The sequence below is a fragment of the Phyllobates terribilis genome, unplaced genomic scaffold (genome assembly GCF_046119375.1).
Source record: "Phyllobates terribilis strain yellow unplaced genomic scaffold, ASM4611937v1 Scaffold_7__3_contigs__length_470593459, whole genome shotgun sequence".
Lineage (NCBI taxonomy): Eukaryota > Metazoa > Chordata > Amphibia > Anura > Dendrobatidae > Phyllobates > Phyllobates terribilis.
In genome coordinates this window covers 430092373-430107492 of record NW_027362767.1, presented here as the reverse complement: position 1 = coordinate 430107492, position 15120 = coordinate 430092373, and the positions used below count along the sequence as shown (strand labels likewise).

The 15120-nt window shown below is 42.5% G+C and overlaps 1 protein-coding gene across 1 annotated transcript in view; it reads right to left on the bottom strand.

Moving 5' to 3' along the window:
• The window catches only part of TEKTL1 (tektin like 1), a 75418-nt gene extending 60744 nt beyond the window's left edge, over positions 1 to 14674 (bottom strand). The window contains exon 1 of the mRNA XM_073638037.1: positions 14530 to 14674. The gene's annotated coding sequence lies outside the window, so the exon portion shown is untranslated. The remainder of the gene's footprint in view (positions 1 to 14529) is intronic.
• Positions 14675 to 15120: the final 446 nt, after the last annotated feature.

Here is a 15120-nt window from a genome sequence, read left to right as displayed (position 1 = left end):
CAGATAGGAGGTGGAGAGAGATGAGAGATTCACAGATAGGAGGTGGAGAGAGATGAGAGATACATAGATATGAGGTGGAGAGAGATGAGAGATACACAGATATGAGGCGGAGAGAGATGAGAGATACATAGATATGAGGTGGAGAGAGATGAGAGATATAGATTTGAGGTGGAGAGAGATGAGAGATATAGATATGAGGTGGAGAGAGATGAGAGATACACAGATTCGAGGTGGAGAGAGATGAGAGATATAGATGTGAGGCGGAGAGAGATGAGAGATACATAGATATGAGGTGGAGAGAGATGAGAGATATAGATTTGATGTGGAGAGAGATGAGAGATATAGATATGAGGTGGAGAGAGATGAGAGATACACAGATATGAGGTGGAGAGAGATACATAGATATGAGGCGGAGAGAGATGAGAGATACATAGATATGAGGTGGAGAGAGATGAGAGATTCATAGATATGAGGTGGAGAGAGATGAGAGATACATAGATATGAGGTGGAGAGAGATGAGAGATACATAGATATGAGGCGGAGAGAGATGAGAGATACATAGATATGAGGTGGAGAGAGATGAGAGATACGTAGATATGAGGCGGAGAGAGATGAGAGATACATAGATATGAGGTGGAGAGAGATGAGAGATATAGATTTGAGGTGGAGAGAGATGAGAGATACACAGATATGAGGTGGAGAGAGATGAGAGATATAGATATGAGGTGGAGAGAGATGAGAGATACATAGATAGGAGGTGGAAAGAGATGAGAGATACCTAGCTAGGAGGCGATGAGAGATACATAGATATGAGATGGAGAGAGATGAAAGATACACAGATATGAGGTGGAGAGAGATGAGAGATACATAGATATGAGGTGGAGAGAGATGAGAGATACATAGATATGAGGTGGAGAGAGATGAGAGATACATAGATATGAGATGGAGAGAGATGAGAGATACATAGATATGAGGTGTAGAGAGATGAGAGATACATAGATATGAGGTGGAGAGAGATGAGAGATTCATAGATATGAGGTGGAGAGAGATGAGAGATACATAGATATGAGATGGAGAGAGATGAGAGATACACAGATATGAGGTGGAGAGAGATACACAGATATGAGGTGGAGAGAGATACATAGATATGAGGCGGAGAGAGATGAGAGATTCACAGATAGGAGGTGGAGAGAGATGAGAGATTCACAGATAGGAGGTGGAGAGAGATGAGAGATTCACAGATAGGAGGTGGAGAGAGATGAGAGATTCACAGATAGGAGGTGGAGAGAGATGAGAGATACATAGATATGAGATGGAGAGAGATGAGAGATACACAGATATGAGGTGGAGAGAGATGAGAGATACACAGATATGAGGCGGAGAGAGATGAGAGATACATAGATATGAGGTGGAGAGAGATGAGAGATACATAGATATGAGGTGGAGAGAGATGAGAGATTCATAGATATGAGGTAGAGAGAGATGAGAGATACATAGATATGAGGCGGAGAGAGATGAGAGATACAAAGATATGAGGTGGAGAGAGATGAGAGATATAGATATGAGGTGGAGAGAGATGAGAGATACATAGATAGGAGGTGGAGAGAGATGAGAGATACACAGATATGAGGTGGAGAGAGATGAGAGATTCACAGATAGGAGGTGGAGAGAGATGAGAGATTCACAGATAGGAGGTGGAGAGAGATGAGAGATTCACAGATAGGAGGTGGAGAGAGATGAGAGATTCACAGATAGGAGGTGGAGAGAGATGAGAGATTCACAGATAGGAGGTGGAGAGAGATGAGAGATTCACAGATAGGAGGTGGAGAGAGATGAGAGATTCACAGATAGGAGGTGGAGAGAGATGAGAGATTCACAGATAGGAGGTGGAGAGAGATGAGAGATACATAGATATGAGATGGAGAGAGATGAGAGATACACAGATATGAGGTGGAGAGAGATGAGAGATACACAGATATGAGGCGGAGAGAGATAAGAGATACATAGATATGAGGTGGAGAGAGATGAGAGATATAGATTTGAGGTGGAGAGAGATGAGAGATATAGATATGAGGTGGAGAGAGATGAGAGATACACAGATTCGAGGTGGAGAGAGATGAGAGATATAGATATGAGGCGGAGAGAGATGAGAGATACATAGATATGAGGTGGAGAGAGATGAGAGATATAGATTTGATGTGGAGAGAGATGAGAGATATAGATATGAGGTGGAGAGAGATGAGAGATACACAGATATGAGGTGGAGAGAGATACATAGATATGAGGCGGAGAGAGATGAGAGATACATAGATATGAGGTGGAGAGAGATGAGAGATTCATAGATATGAGGTGGAGAGAGATGAGAGATACATAGATATGAGGTGGAGAGAGATGAGAGATACATAGATATGAGGCGGAGAGAGATGAGAGATACATAGATATGAGGTGGAGAGAGATGAGAGATACGTAGATATGAGGCGGAGAGAGATGAGAGATACATAGATATGAGGTGGAGAGAGATGAGAGATATAGATTTGAGGTGGAGAGAGATGAGAGATACACAGATATGAGGTGGAGAGAGATGAGAGATATAGATATGAGGTGGAGAGAGATGAGAGATACATAGATAGGAGGTGGAAAGAGATGAGAGATACCTAGCTAGGAGGCGATGAGAGATACATAGATATGAGATGGAGAGAGATGAGAGATACACAGATATGAGGTGGAGAGAGATGAGAGATACATAGATATGAGGTGGAGAGAGATGAGAGATACATAGATATGAGATGGAGAGAGATGAGAGATACACAGATATGAGGTGGAGAGAGATACATAGATATGAGGCGGAGAGAGATGAGAGATTCACAGATAGGAGGTGGAGAGAGATGAGAGATTCACAGATAGGAGGTGGAGAGAGATGAGAGATTCACAGATAGGAGGTGGAGAGAGATGAGAGATATAGATATGAGGCGGAGAGAGATGAGAGATACATAGATATGAGATGGAGAGAGATGAGAGATACACAGATATGAGGTGGAGAGAGATGAGAGATACACAGATATGAGGCGGAGAGAGATGAGAGATACATAGATATGAGGTGGAGAGAGATGAGAGATTCATAGATATGAGGTGGAGAGAGATGAGAGATACATAGATATGAGGCTTAGAGAGATGAGAGATACATAGATATGAGGTGGAGAGAGATGAGAGATATAAATTTGAGGTGGAGAGAGATGAGAGATATAGATATGAGGTGGAGAGAGATGAGAGATACATAGATAGGAGGTGGAAAGAGATGAGAGATGAGAGATATAGATATGAGGTGGAGAGAGATGAGAGATACATAGATAGGAGGTGGAAAGAGATGAGAGATACATAGATATGAGGTGGAGAGAGATGAGAGATACATAGATATGAGGTGGAGAGAGATGAGAGATACATAGATATGAGGTGGAGAGAGATGAGAGATACATAGATATGAAGCGGAGAGAGATAAGAGATACATAGATATGAGGTGGAGAGAGAGGAGAGATATAGATTTGAGGTGGAGAGAGATGAGAGATACATAGATAGGAGGTGGAGAGAGATGAGAGATATAGATATGAGGTGGAGAGAGATGATAGATACACAGGAGGTGGAGAGAGATGAGAGATACATAGATAGGAGGTGGAAAGAGATGAGAGATACACAGATATGAAGTGGAGAGAGATGAGAGATATAGATATGAGGTGGAGAGAGATGAGAGATACATAGATAGGAGGTGGAAAGAGATGAGAGATACACAGATATGAGGCGGAGAGAGATGAGAGATATAGATATGAGGTGGAGAGAGATGAGAGATACATAGATAGGAGGTGGAAAGAGATGAGAGATACACAGATATGAGGTGGAGAGAGATGAGAAATACATAGATAGGAGGTGGAAAGAGATGAGAGATACACAGATATGAAGTGGAGAGAGATGAGAGATATAGATATGAGGTGGAGAGAGATGAGAGATACATAGATAGGAGGTGGAAAGAGATGAGAGATACATAGATAGGAGGTGGAAAGAGATGAGAGATACATAGATATGAGGTGGAGAGAGATGAGAGATACATAGATAGGAGGTGGAAAGAGATGAGAGATACATAGATAGGCGGTGGAAAGAGATGAGAGATACATAGATAGGAGGTGGAAAGAGATGAGAGATACATAGATAGGAGAAGGAGAGAGATGAGAGATACATAGATATGAGATGGAGAGAGATGAGAGATACACAGATATGAGGTGGAGAGAGATACACAGATATGAGGTGGAGAGAGATACATAGATATGAGGCGGAGAGAGATGAGAGATTCACAGATAGGAGGTGGAGAGAGATGAGAGATTCACAGATAGGAGGTGGAGAGAGATGAGAGATTCACAGATAGGAGGTGGAGAGAGATGAGAGATATAGATATGAGGCGGAGAGAGATGAGAGATACATAGATATGAGGTGGAGAGAGATGAGAGATATAGATTTGATGTGGAGAGAGATGAGAGATATAGATATGAGGCGGAGAGAGATGAGAGATACATAGATATGAGATGGAGAGAGATGAGAGATACACAGATATGAGGTGGAGAGAGATGAGAGATACACAGATATGAGGCGGAGAGAGATGAGAGATACATAGATATGAGGTGGAGAGAGATGAGAGATTCATAGATATGAGGTGGAGAGAGATGAGAGATACATAGATATGAGGCTTAGAGAGATGAGAGATACATAGATATGAGGTGGAGAGAGATGAGAGATATAGATTTGAGGTGGAGAGAGATGAGAGATATAGATATGAGGTGGAGAGAGATGAGAGATACATAGATAGGAGGTGGAGAGAGATGAGAGATACATAGATATGAAGCGGAGAGAGATAAGAGATACATAGATATGAGGTGGAGAGAGAGGAGAGATATAGATTTGAGGTGGAGAGAGATGAGAGATACATAGATAGGAGGTGGAGAGAGATGAGAGATATAGATATGAGGTGGAGAGAGATGATAGATACACAGATATGAGGTGGAGAGAGATGAGAGATACATAGATAGGAGGTGGAAAGAGATGAGAGATACACAGATATGAAGTGGAGAGAGATGAGAGATATAGATATGAGGTGGAGAGAGATGAGAGATACATAGATAGGAGGTGGAAAGAGATGAGAGATACACAGATATGAGGTGGAGAGAGATGAGAGATATAGATATGAGGTGGAGAGAGATGAGAGATACATAGATAGGAGGTGGAAAGAGATGAGAGATACATAGATATGAGGTGGAGAGAGATGAGAGATACATAGATATGAGGTGGAGAGAGATGAGAGATACATAGATATGAGGTGGAGAGAGATGAGAGATACATAGATATGAAGCGGAGAGAGATAAGAGATACATAGTTATGAGGTGGAGAGAGAGGAGAGATATAGATTTGAGGTGGAGAGAGATGAGAGATACATAGATAGGAGGTGGAGAGAGATGAGAGATATAGATATGAGGTGGAGAGAGATGATAGATACACAGATATGAGGTGGAGAGAGATGAGAAATACATAGATAGGAGGTGGAAAGAGATGAGAGATACACAGATATGAAGTGGAGAGAGATGAGAGATACAGATATGAGGTGGAGAGAGATGAGAGATACATAGATAGGAGGTGGAAAGAGATGAGAGATACATAGATAGGAGGTGGAAAGAGATGAGAGATACATAGATAGGAGGTGGAAAGAGATGAGAGATACATAGATATGAGGTGGAGAGAGATGAGAGATATAGATATGAGGTGGAGAGAGATGAGAGATACATAGATAGCAGGTGGAAAGAGATGAGAGATACATAGATAGGCGGTGGAAAGAGATGAGAGATACATAGATAGGAGGTGGAAAGAGATGAGAGATACATAGATAGGAGAAGGAGAGAGATGAGAGATACATAGATATGAGATGGAGAGAGATGAGAGATACACAGATATGAGGCGGAGAGAGATGAGAGATACATAGATATGAGGCGGAGAGAGATGAGCGATACACAGATATGAGGCGGAGAGAGATGAGAGATACACAGATATGAGGCGGAGAGAGATGAGAGATACATAGATATGAGGCAGAGAGAGATGAGAGATGCATAGATATGAGGTGGAGAGAGATACACAGATATGAGGCGGAGAGAGATGAGAGATACACAGATCTGAGGCGGAGAGACATGAGATATACACAGATCTGAGGCGGAGAGAGATGAGAGATACACAGATCTGAGGCGGAGAGAGATGAGAGATACACAGATATGAGGCGGAGAGAGATGAGAGATACATAGATATGAAGCGGAGAGAGATGAGAGATACATAGATATGAGGCGGAGAGAGATGAGAGATACACAGATATGGGACGGAGAGAGATGAGAGATACACAGATATGAGGCGGAGAGAGATGAGAGATACAAAGATATGAGGTGGAGAGAGATGAGAGATACATAGATAGGAGGTGGAAAGAGATGAGAGATACATAGATAGGAGTTGGAAAGAGATGAGAGATACATAGATAAGAGGTGGAAAGAGATGAGAGATACAGTGCCTACAAGTAGTATTCAACCCCCTGCAGATTTAGCTGGTTGACACATGCGGAATTAACTTGGCATTGTGACATTTGTACTGTAGATCAGCCTGGAAGTGGGAAATGCACTGCAGCAAATTTTGTTTTTGTTTTGTTTTTTTGTTATTTTTTAAAACGTAAAAAGTTAATTCAGAGTGTCATTTATTATTCAACCCCTCAAACCACAAGAATTCTGTTTGGTCCCCCTAAAGTATTAAGAAGTAGTTCAGGCATCAAGAATAATGAGCTTCACATGTGTGGATTAAAGATCTCTTTTGCCAGCCTTTTCTGACTATTTAAGACCCTCCCCAAACTTGTGAACAGCACTCAGACATGGTCAACATGGGAAAGACAAAGGAGCATTCCAAGGCCATCAGAGACAAGATCGTGGAGGGTCACAAGGCTGGCAAGGGGTACAAAACCCTTTCCAAGGAGTTGGGCCTACCTGTCTCCACTGTTGGGAGCATCATCCGTAAGTGGAAGGCTTATGGAACTACTGTTAGCCTTCCACGGCCAGGACAGCCTTTGAAAGTGTCCGCCCGTGCCGAGGCCAGGCTTGTCCGAAGAGACAAGGCTAACCCAAGGACAACAAGGAAGGAGCTCCGGGAAGATCTCATGGCAGTGGGGACATTGGTTTCAGTCAATACCATAAGTAACGTACTCCACCGCAATGGTCTCCGTTCCAGACGAGCCCGTAAGGTACCTTTACTTTCAAAGCGTCATGTCAAGGCTCGTCTACAGTTTGCTCATGATCACTTGGAGGACTCTGAGACAGAGTGGTTCAAGGTTCTATGGTCTGATGAGACCAAGATCGAGATCTTTGGTGCCAACCACACACGTGACGTTTGGAGACTGGATGGCACTGCATACGACCCCAAGAATACCATCCCTACAGTCAAGCATGGTGGTGGCAGCATCATGCTGTGGGGCTGTTTCTCTGCCAAGGGGCCTGGCCATCTGGTCCGCATCCATGGGAAGATGGATAGCACAGCCTACCTGGAGATTTTGGCCAAGAACTTCCGCTCCTCCATCAAGGATCTTAAGATGGGTCGTAATTTCATCTTCCAACAAGACAACGACCCAAAGCACACAGCCAAGAAAACCAAGGCCTGGTTCAATGGGGAAAAAGTCAAGGTGTTGGAGTGGCCTAGTCAGTCTCCTGACCTTAACCCAATTGAAAACTTGTGGAAGGAGCTCAAGAATAAAGTCCACATGAGACACCCAAAGAACCTAGATAACTTGGAGAAGATCTGCATGGAGGAGTGGGCCAAGATAACTCCACAGACCTGTGCCGGCCTGATCAGGTCTTATAAAAGATGATTATTAGCTGTAATTGCAAACAAGGGTTAAAATATTAAACATAGGGGTTGTATAATAATTGACCCACACTTTTATGTTTAAAATTTAATAAAATTCAACTGAGCAACATAACTTTTTGGTTTGTAAGATTTATGCTTCTGTTCATAAAACCTACTCTCGTTTGCAGTTTGAAGGCTCTAACTTATTTGCATCTTATCAAACCAGCTAAATCTGCAGGGGGTTGAATACTACTTGTAGGCACTGTACATAGATATGAGGTGGAGAGATGAGAGATATAGATATGAGGTGGAGAGAGATGAGAGATACATAGATATGAGGTGGAAAGAGTTGAGAGATACACAGATATGAGGTGGAGAGAGATGAGAGATATAGATATGAGGTGGAGAGAGATGAGAGATACATAGATATGAGGTGGAGAGAGATGAGAGATTCACAGATATGAGGTGGAGAGAGATGAGAGATATAGATATGAGGTGGAGAGAGATGAGAGATACATATATAGGAGGTGGAAAGAGTTGAGAGATACACAGATATGAGGTGGAGAGAGATGAGAGATATAGATATGAGGTGGAGAGAGATGAGAGATACATAGATATGAGGTGGAGAGAGATGAGAGATACATAGATAGGAGGTGGAAAGAGATGAGAGATACCTAGCTAGGAGGCGATGAGAGATACATAGATATGAGATGGAGAGAGATGAGAGATACACAGATATGAGGTGGAGAGAGATGAGAGATACACAGATATGAGGTGGAGAGAGATACATAGATATGAGGTGGAGAGTGATGAGAGATACATAGATATGAGATGGAGAGAGATGAGAGATACACAGATATGAGGTGGAGAGAGATACACAAATATGAGGTGGAGAGAGATACATAGATATGAGGTGGAGAGAGATGAGAGACACATAGATATGAGGCGGAGAGAGATGAGAGATACATAGATATGAGGTGGAGAGAGATGAGAGATATAGATTTGAGGTGGAGAGAGATGAGAGATACATAGATAGGAGGTGGAAAGAGATGAGAGATACATAGATAGGAGGTGGAAAGAGATGAGAGATACATAGATAGGAGGTGGAAAGAGATGAGAGATACATAGATATGAGGTGGAGAGATGAGAGATATAGATATGAGGTGGAGAGAGATGAGAGATACATAGATAGAAGGTGGAAAGAGTTGAGAGATACACAGATATGAGGTGGAGAGAGATGAGAGATATAGATATGAGGTGGAGAGAGATGAGAGATACATAGATATGAGGTGGAGAGAGATGAGAGATACATAGATAGGAGGTGGAAAGAGATGAGAGATACCTAGCTAGGAAGCGAAGAGAGATGAGAGATACATAGATATGAGGTGGAGAGAGATGAGAGATACATAGATATGAGGTGGAGAGAGATGAGAGATTCACAGATATGAGGTGGAGAGAGATGAGAGATATAGATATGAGGTGGAGAGAGATGAGAGATACATATATAGGAGGTGGAAAGAGTTGAGAGATACACAGATATGAGGTGGAGAGAGATGAGAGATATAGATATGAGGTGGAGAGAGATGAGAGATACATAGATATGAGGTGGAGAGAGATGAGAGATACATAGATAGGAGGTGGAAAGAGTTGAGAGATACACAGATATGAGGTGGAGAGAGATGAGAGATATAGATATGAGGTGGAGAGAGATGAGAGATACATAGATATGAGGTGGAGAGAGATGAGAGATACATAGATAGGAGGTGGAAAGAGATGAGAGATACCTAGCTAGGAAGCGAAGAGAGATGAGAGATACATAGATATGAGGTGGAGAGAGATGAGAGATACATAGATATGAGGTGGAGAGAGATGAGAGATTCACAGATATGAGGTGGAGAGAGATGAGAGATATAGATATGAGGTGGAGAGAGATGAGAGATACATATATAGGAGGTGGAAAGAGTTGAGAGATACACAGATATGAGGTGGAGAGAGATGAGATACATAGATATGAGGTGGAGAGAGATGAGAGATACATAGATAGGAGGTGGAAAGAGATGAGAGATACCTAGCTAGGAGGCGATGAGAGATACATAGATATGAGATGGAGAGAGATGAGAGATACATAGATATGAGGTGGAGAGAGATGAGAGATACATAGATATGAGGTGGAGAGAGATGAGAGATACATAGATATGAGATGGAGAGAGATGAGAGATACACAGATATGAGGTGGAGAGAGATACACAAATATGAGGTGGAGAGAGATACATAGATATGAGGTGGAGAGAGATGAGAGATACATAGATATGAGGTGGAGAGAGATGAGAGATATAGATTTGAGGTGGAGAGAGATGAGAGATGAGAGATACATAGATAGGAGGTGGAGAGAGATGAGAGATACATAGATAGGAGGCGGAGAGAGATGAGAGATATAGATTTGAGGTGGGGAGAGATGAGAGATACATAGATAGGAGGCGGAGAGAGATGAGAGATATAGATATGAGGTGGAGAGAGATGATAGATACATAGATAGGAGGTGGAGAGCGATGAGAGATACATAGATAGGAGTCAGAGAGAGATGAGAGATATAGATTTGAGGTGGAGAGAGATGAGAGATACACAGAGAGGAGGCGGAGAGAGATGAGAGATACATAGATATGAGGTGGAGAGAGATGATAGATACACAGATATGAGGTGGAGAGAGATGAGATATAGATATGAGGTGGAGAGAGATGAGAGATACATAGATAAGAGGTGGAAAGAGGTGAGCGATACATAGATATGAGGTGGAGAGAGATGAGAGATACATAGATATGAGGTGGAGAGAGATGAGAGATTCATAGATATGAGGTGGAGAGAGATGAGAGATATAGATAGGAGGTGGAGAGAGATGAGAGATACATAGATAGGGGGTGGAAAGAGATGAGAGATACATAGATAGGAGGTGGAAAGAGATGAGAGATACATCGATATGAGGTGGAGAGAGATGAGAGATTCACAGATATGAGGTGGAGAGAGTTGAGAGATACATAGATATGAGATGGAGAGAGATGAGAGATACATAGATAGGAGGTGGAGAGAGATGAGAGATTCATAGATAGGAGGTGGAGAGAGATGAGAGATACATAGATAGGAGGTGGAGAGAGATGAGAGATACATAGATAGGAGGCGGAGAGAGATGAGAGATATAGATTTGAGGTGGAGAGAGATGATAGATACACAGATATGAGGTGGAGAGAGATGAGAGATACATAGATAGGAGGTGGAGAGAGATGAGAGATACATAGATAGGAGGCGGAGAGAGATGAGAGATATAGATTTGAGGTGGAGAGAGATGAGAGATACATAGATATGAGGTGGAGAGAGATGAGAGATACATAGATATGAGGTGGAGAGAGATGAGAGATTCATAGATATGAGGTGGAGAGAGATGAGAGATATAGATAGGAGGTGGAGAGAGATGAGAGATACATAGATAGGAGGTGGAAAGAGATGAGAGATACATAGATAGGAGGTGGAAAGAGATGAGAGATACATAGATAGGAGGTGGAAAGAGATGAGAGATACATCGATATGAGGTGGAGAGAGATGAGAGATTCACAGATATGAGGTGGAGAGAGTTGAGAGATACATAGATAGGAGGTGGAGAGAGATGAGAGATACATAGATAGGAGGTGGAGAGAGATGAGAGATATAGATTTGAGGTGGAGAGAGATGAGAGATACATAGATAGGAGGCGGAGAGAGATGAGAGATACATAGATAGGAGGCGGAGAGAGATGAGAGATATAGATATGAGGTGGAGAGAGATGATAGATACACAGATATGAGGTGGAGAGAGATGAGAGATACATAGATATGAGGTGGAGAGAGATGAGAGATACATAGATAGGAGGCGGAGAGAGATGAGAGATATAGATTTGAGGTGGAGAGAGATGAGAGATACATAGATATGAGGTGGAGAGAGATGAGAGATTCATAGATATGAGGTGACGAGAGATGAGAGATTCATAGATATGAGGTGGAGAGAGATGAGAGATACATAGATAGGAGGTGGAGAGAGATGAGAGATATATAGATATGAGGTGGAGAGAGATGAGAGATATATAGATATGAGGCGGAGAGAGATGAGAGATACACAGATAGGTGGAGAGAGATGAGAGATACACAGATAGGAGGCGGAGAGAGATGAGAGATATATAGATAGGAGGCGGAGAGAGATGAGAGATATATAGATAGGAGGCGGAGAGAGATGAGAGATATATAGATATGAGGCGGAGAGAGATGAGAGATACACAGATATGAGGTGGAGAGAGATGAGAGATACACAGATATGAGGCGGAGAGAGATGAGAGATACACAGATATGAGGCGGAGAGAGATGAAAGATACACAGATATAAGGCGGAGAGAGATGAGAGATACACAGATAGGAGGCGGAGAGAGATGAGAGATATAGATTTGAGGTGGAGAGAGATGAGAGATACACAGATAGGAGGCGGAGAGAGATGAGAGATACATAGATATGAGGTGGAGAGAGATGATAGATACACAGATATGAGGTGGAGAGAGATGAGATATAGATATGAGGTGGAGAGAGATGAGAGATACATAGATATGAGGTGGAAAGAGGTGAGAGATACATAGATATGAGGTGGAGAGAGATGAGAGATACATAGATATGAGGTGGAGAGAGATGAGAGATTCATAGATATGAGGTGGAGAGAGATGAGAGATATAGATAGGAGGTGGAGAGAGATGAGAGATACATAGATAGGAGGTGGAAAGAGATGAGAGATACATAGATAGGAGGTGGAAAGAGATGAGAGATACATCGATATGAGGTGGAGAGAGATGAGAGATTCACAGATATGAGGTGGAGAGAGTTGAGAGATTCACAGATATGAGGTGGAGAGAGATGAGAGATACATAGATAGGAGGTGGAGAGAGATGAGAGATACATAGATAGGAGGTGGAGAGAGATGAGAGATACATAGATAGGAGGTGGAGAGAGATGAGAGATATAGATTTGAGGTGGAGAGAGATGATAGATACATAGATAGGAGGTGGAGATAGATGAGAGATACATAGATAGGAGGCGGAGAGAGATGAGAGATATAGATATGAGGTGGAGAGAGATGAGAGATATAGATTTGAGGTGGAGAGAGATGAGAGATACATAGATAGGAGGTGGAGAGAGATGAGAGATACATAGATAGGAGGCGGAGAGAGATGAGAGATATAGATTTGAGGTGGGGAGAGATGAGAGATACATAGATAGGAGGAGGAGAGAGATGAGAGATATAGATATGAGGTGGAGAGAGATGATAGATACATAGATAGGAGGTGGAGAGAGATGAGAGATACATAGATAGGAGGCGGAGAGAGATGAGAGATATAGATTTGAGGTGGAGAGAGATGAGAGATACACAGATAGGAGGCGGAGAGAGATGAGAGATATAGATATGAGGTGCAGAGAGATGATAGATACACAGATATGAGGTGGAGAGAGATGAGATATAGATATGAGGTGGAGAGAGATGAGAGATGCATAGATAAGAGGTGGAAAGAGGTGAGAGATACATAGATATGAGGTGGAGAGAGATGAGACATACATAGATATGAGGTGGAGAGAGATGAGAGATTCATAGATATGAGGTGGAGAGAGATGAGAGATATAGATAGGAGGTGGAGAGAGATGAGAGATACATAGATAGGAGGTGGAAAGAGATGAGAGATACATAGATAGGAGGTGGAAAGAGATGAGAGATACATAGATAGGAGGTGGAAAGAGATGAGAGATACATCGATATGAGGTGGAGAGAGATGAGAGATTCACAGATATGAGGTGGAGAGAGTTGAGCGATACATAGATATGAGATGGAGAGAGATGAGAGATACATAGATATGAGGTGGAGAGAGATGAGAGATACATAGGAGGCGGAGAGAGATGAGAGATATAGATTTGAGGTGGAGAGAGATGAGAGATACATAGGAGGCGGAAAGAGATGAGAGATATAGATTTGAGGTGGAGAGAGATGAGAGATACATAGATATGAGGTGGAGAGAGATGAGAGATACATAGATATGAGGTGGAGAGAGATGAGAGATTCATAGATATGAGGCGGAGAGAGATGAGAGATATATAGATAGGAGGTGGAGAGAGATGAGAGATATATAGATATGAGGCGGAGAGAGATGAGAGATACACAGATATGAGGTGGAGAGAGATGAGAGATATATAGATAGGAGGCGGAGAGAGATGAGAGATATATAGATAGGAGGTGGAGAGAGATGAGAGATATATAGATATGAGGCGGAGAGAGATGAGAGATACACAGATATGAGGTGGAGAGAGATGAGAGATACACAGATATGAGGCGGAGAGAGATGAGAGATACACAGATATGAGGCGGAGAGAGATGAGAGATACATAGATATGAGGTGGAGAGAGATGAGAGATATATAGATATGAGGTGGAGAGAGATGAGAGATAGATATGAGGTGGAGCGATATGAGAGATACATAGATATGAGGTGGAGCGATATGAGGTTGATATCACCGGGGCAGATCTGGGATTAGTGGACCTTTATCTCATCACCATATATAATATATTTCTCGCCTTCTTACCGTCCAGCTGTGATCAGTCTTTCGCTGTGATCTCTGCAGTCACATTAGTTGTCTGTCTGCTCCTCTGCCCTGTTGCTGTCTCTCGGCCGGTGTGTGCGTGTCTCTCAGGATACAGTTACTATGTACAGTGTGTCATGTTTTCGCCTATTGAGATCCCTTCACACAATGTCACAGTGTAACAAAGCCGCTCCTGATCCTGCTCCAAACTCTTCCGTCATCATCATTTCACCTTATAAAGCTCCTCTCGGGAGCTGAGCGCCCGGCGTTACAATGCAGCAACCCTATAAATGTCAGCAGTCTGCTGGGTATGCGGTGCCAGTCTCATGTAACCACAGGTAGTGATTATGGTAAAAACTGTCAGGAAGTGAGAGTTGGTTTTGCTCAGAAGTCGTGGATAATAACAGTAGACAGACACTTCAGAAACTAATTACACCCTAAAACAATAATTCTCCTTGTGGGATATGCAGCACAAGGTCACACAAATCAATCTGCTAGTGCAGTCATATAGGGGACTTAGTCCCTAAATAAACCATACCTGAACTCTAGATTTTACTGTCCAGGAATTTTTTTATAATTTAATATGTAAATTAG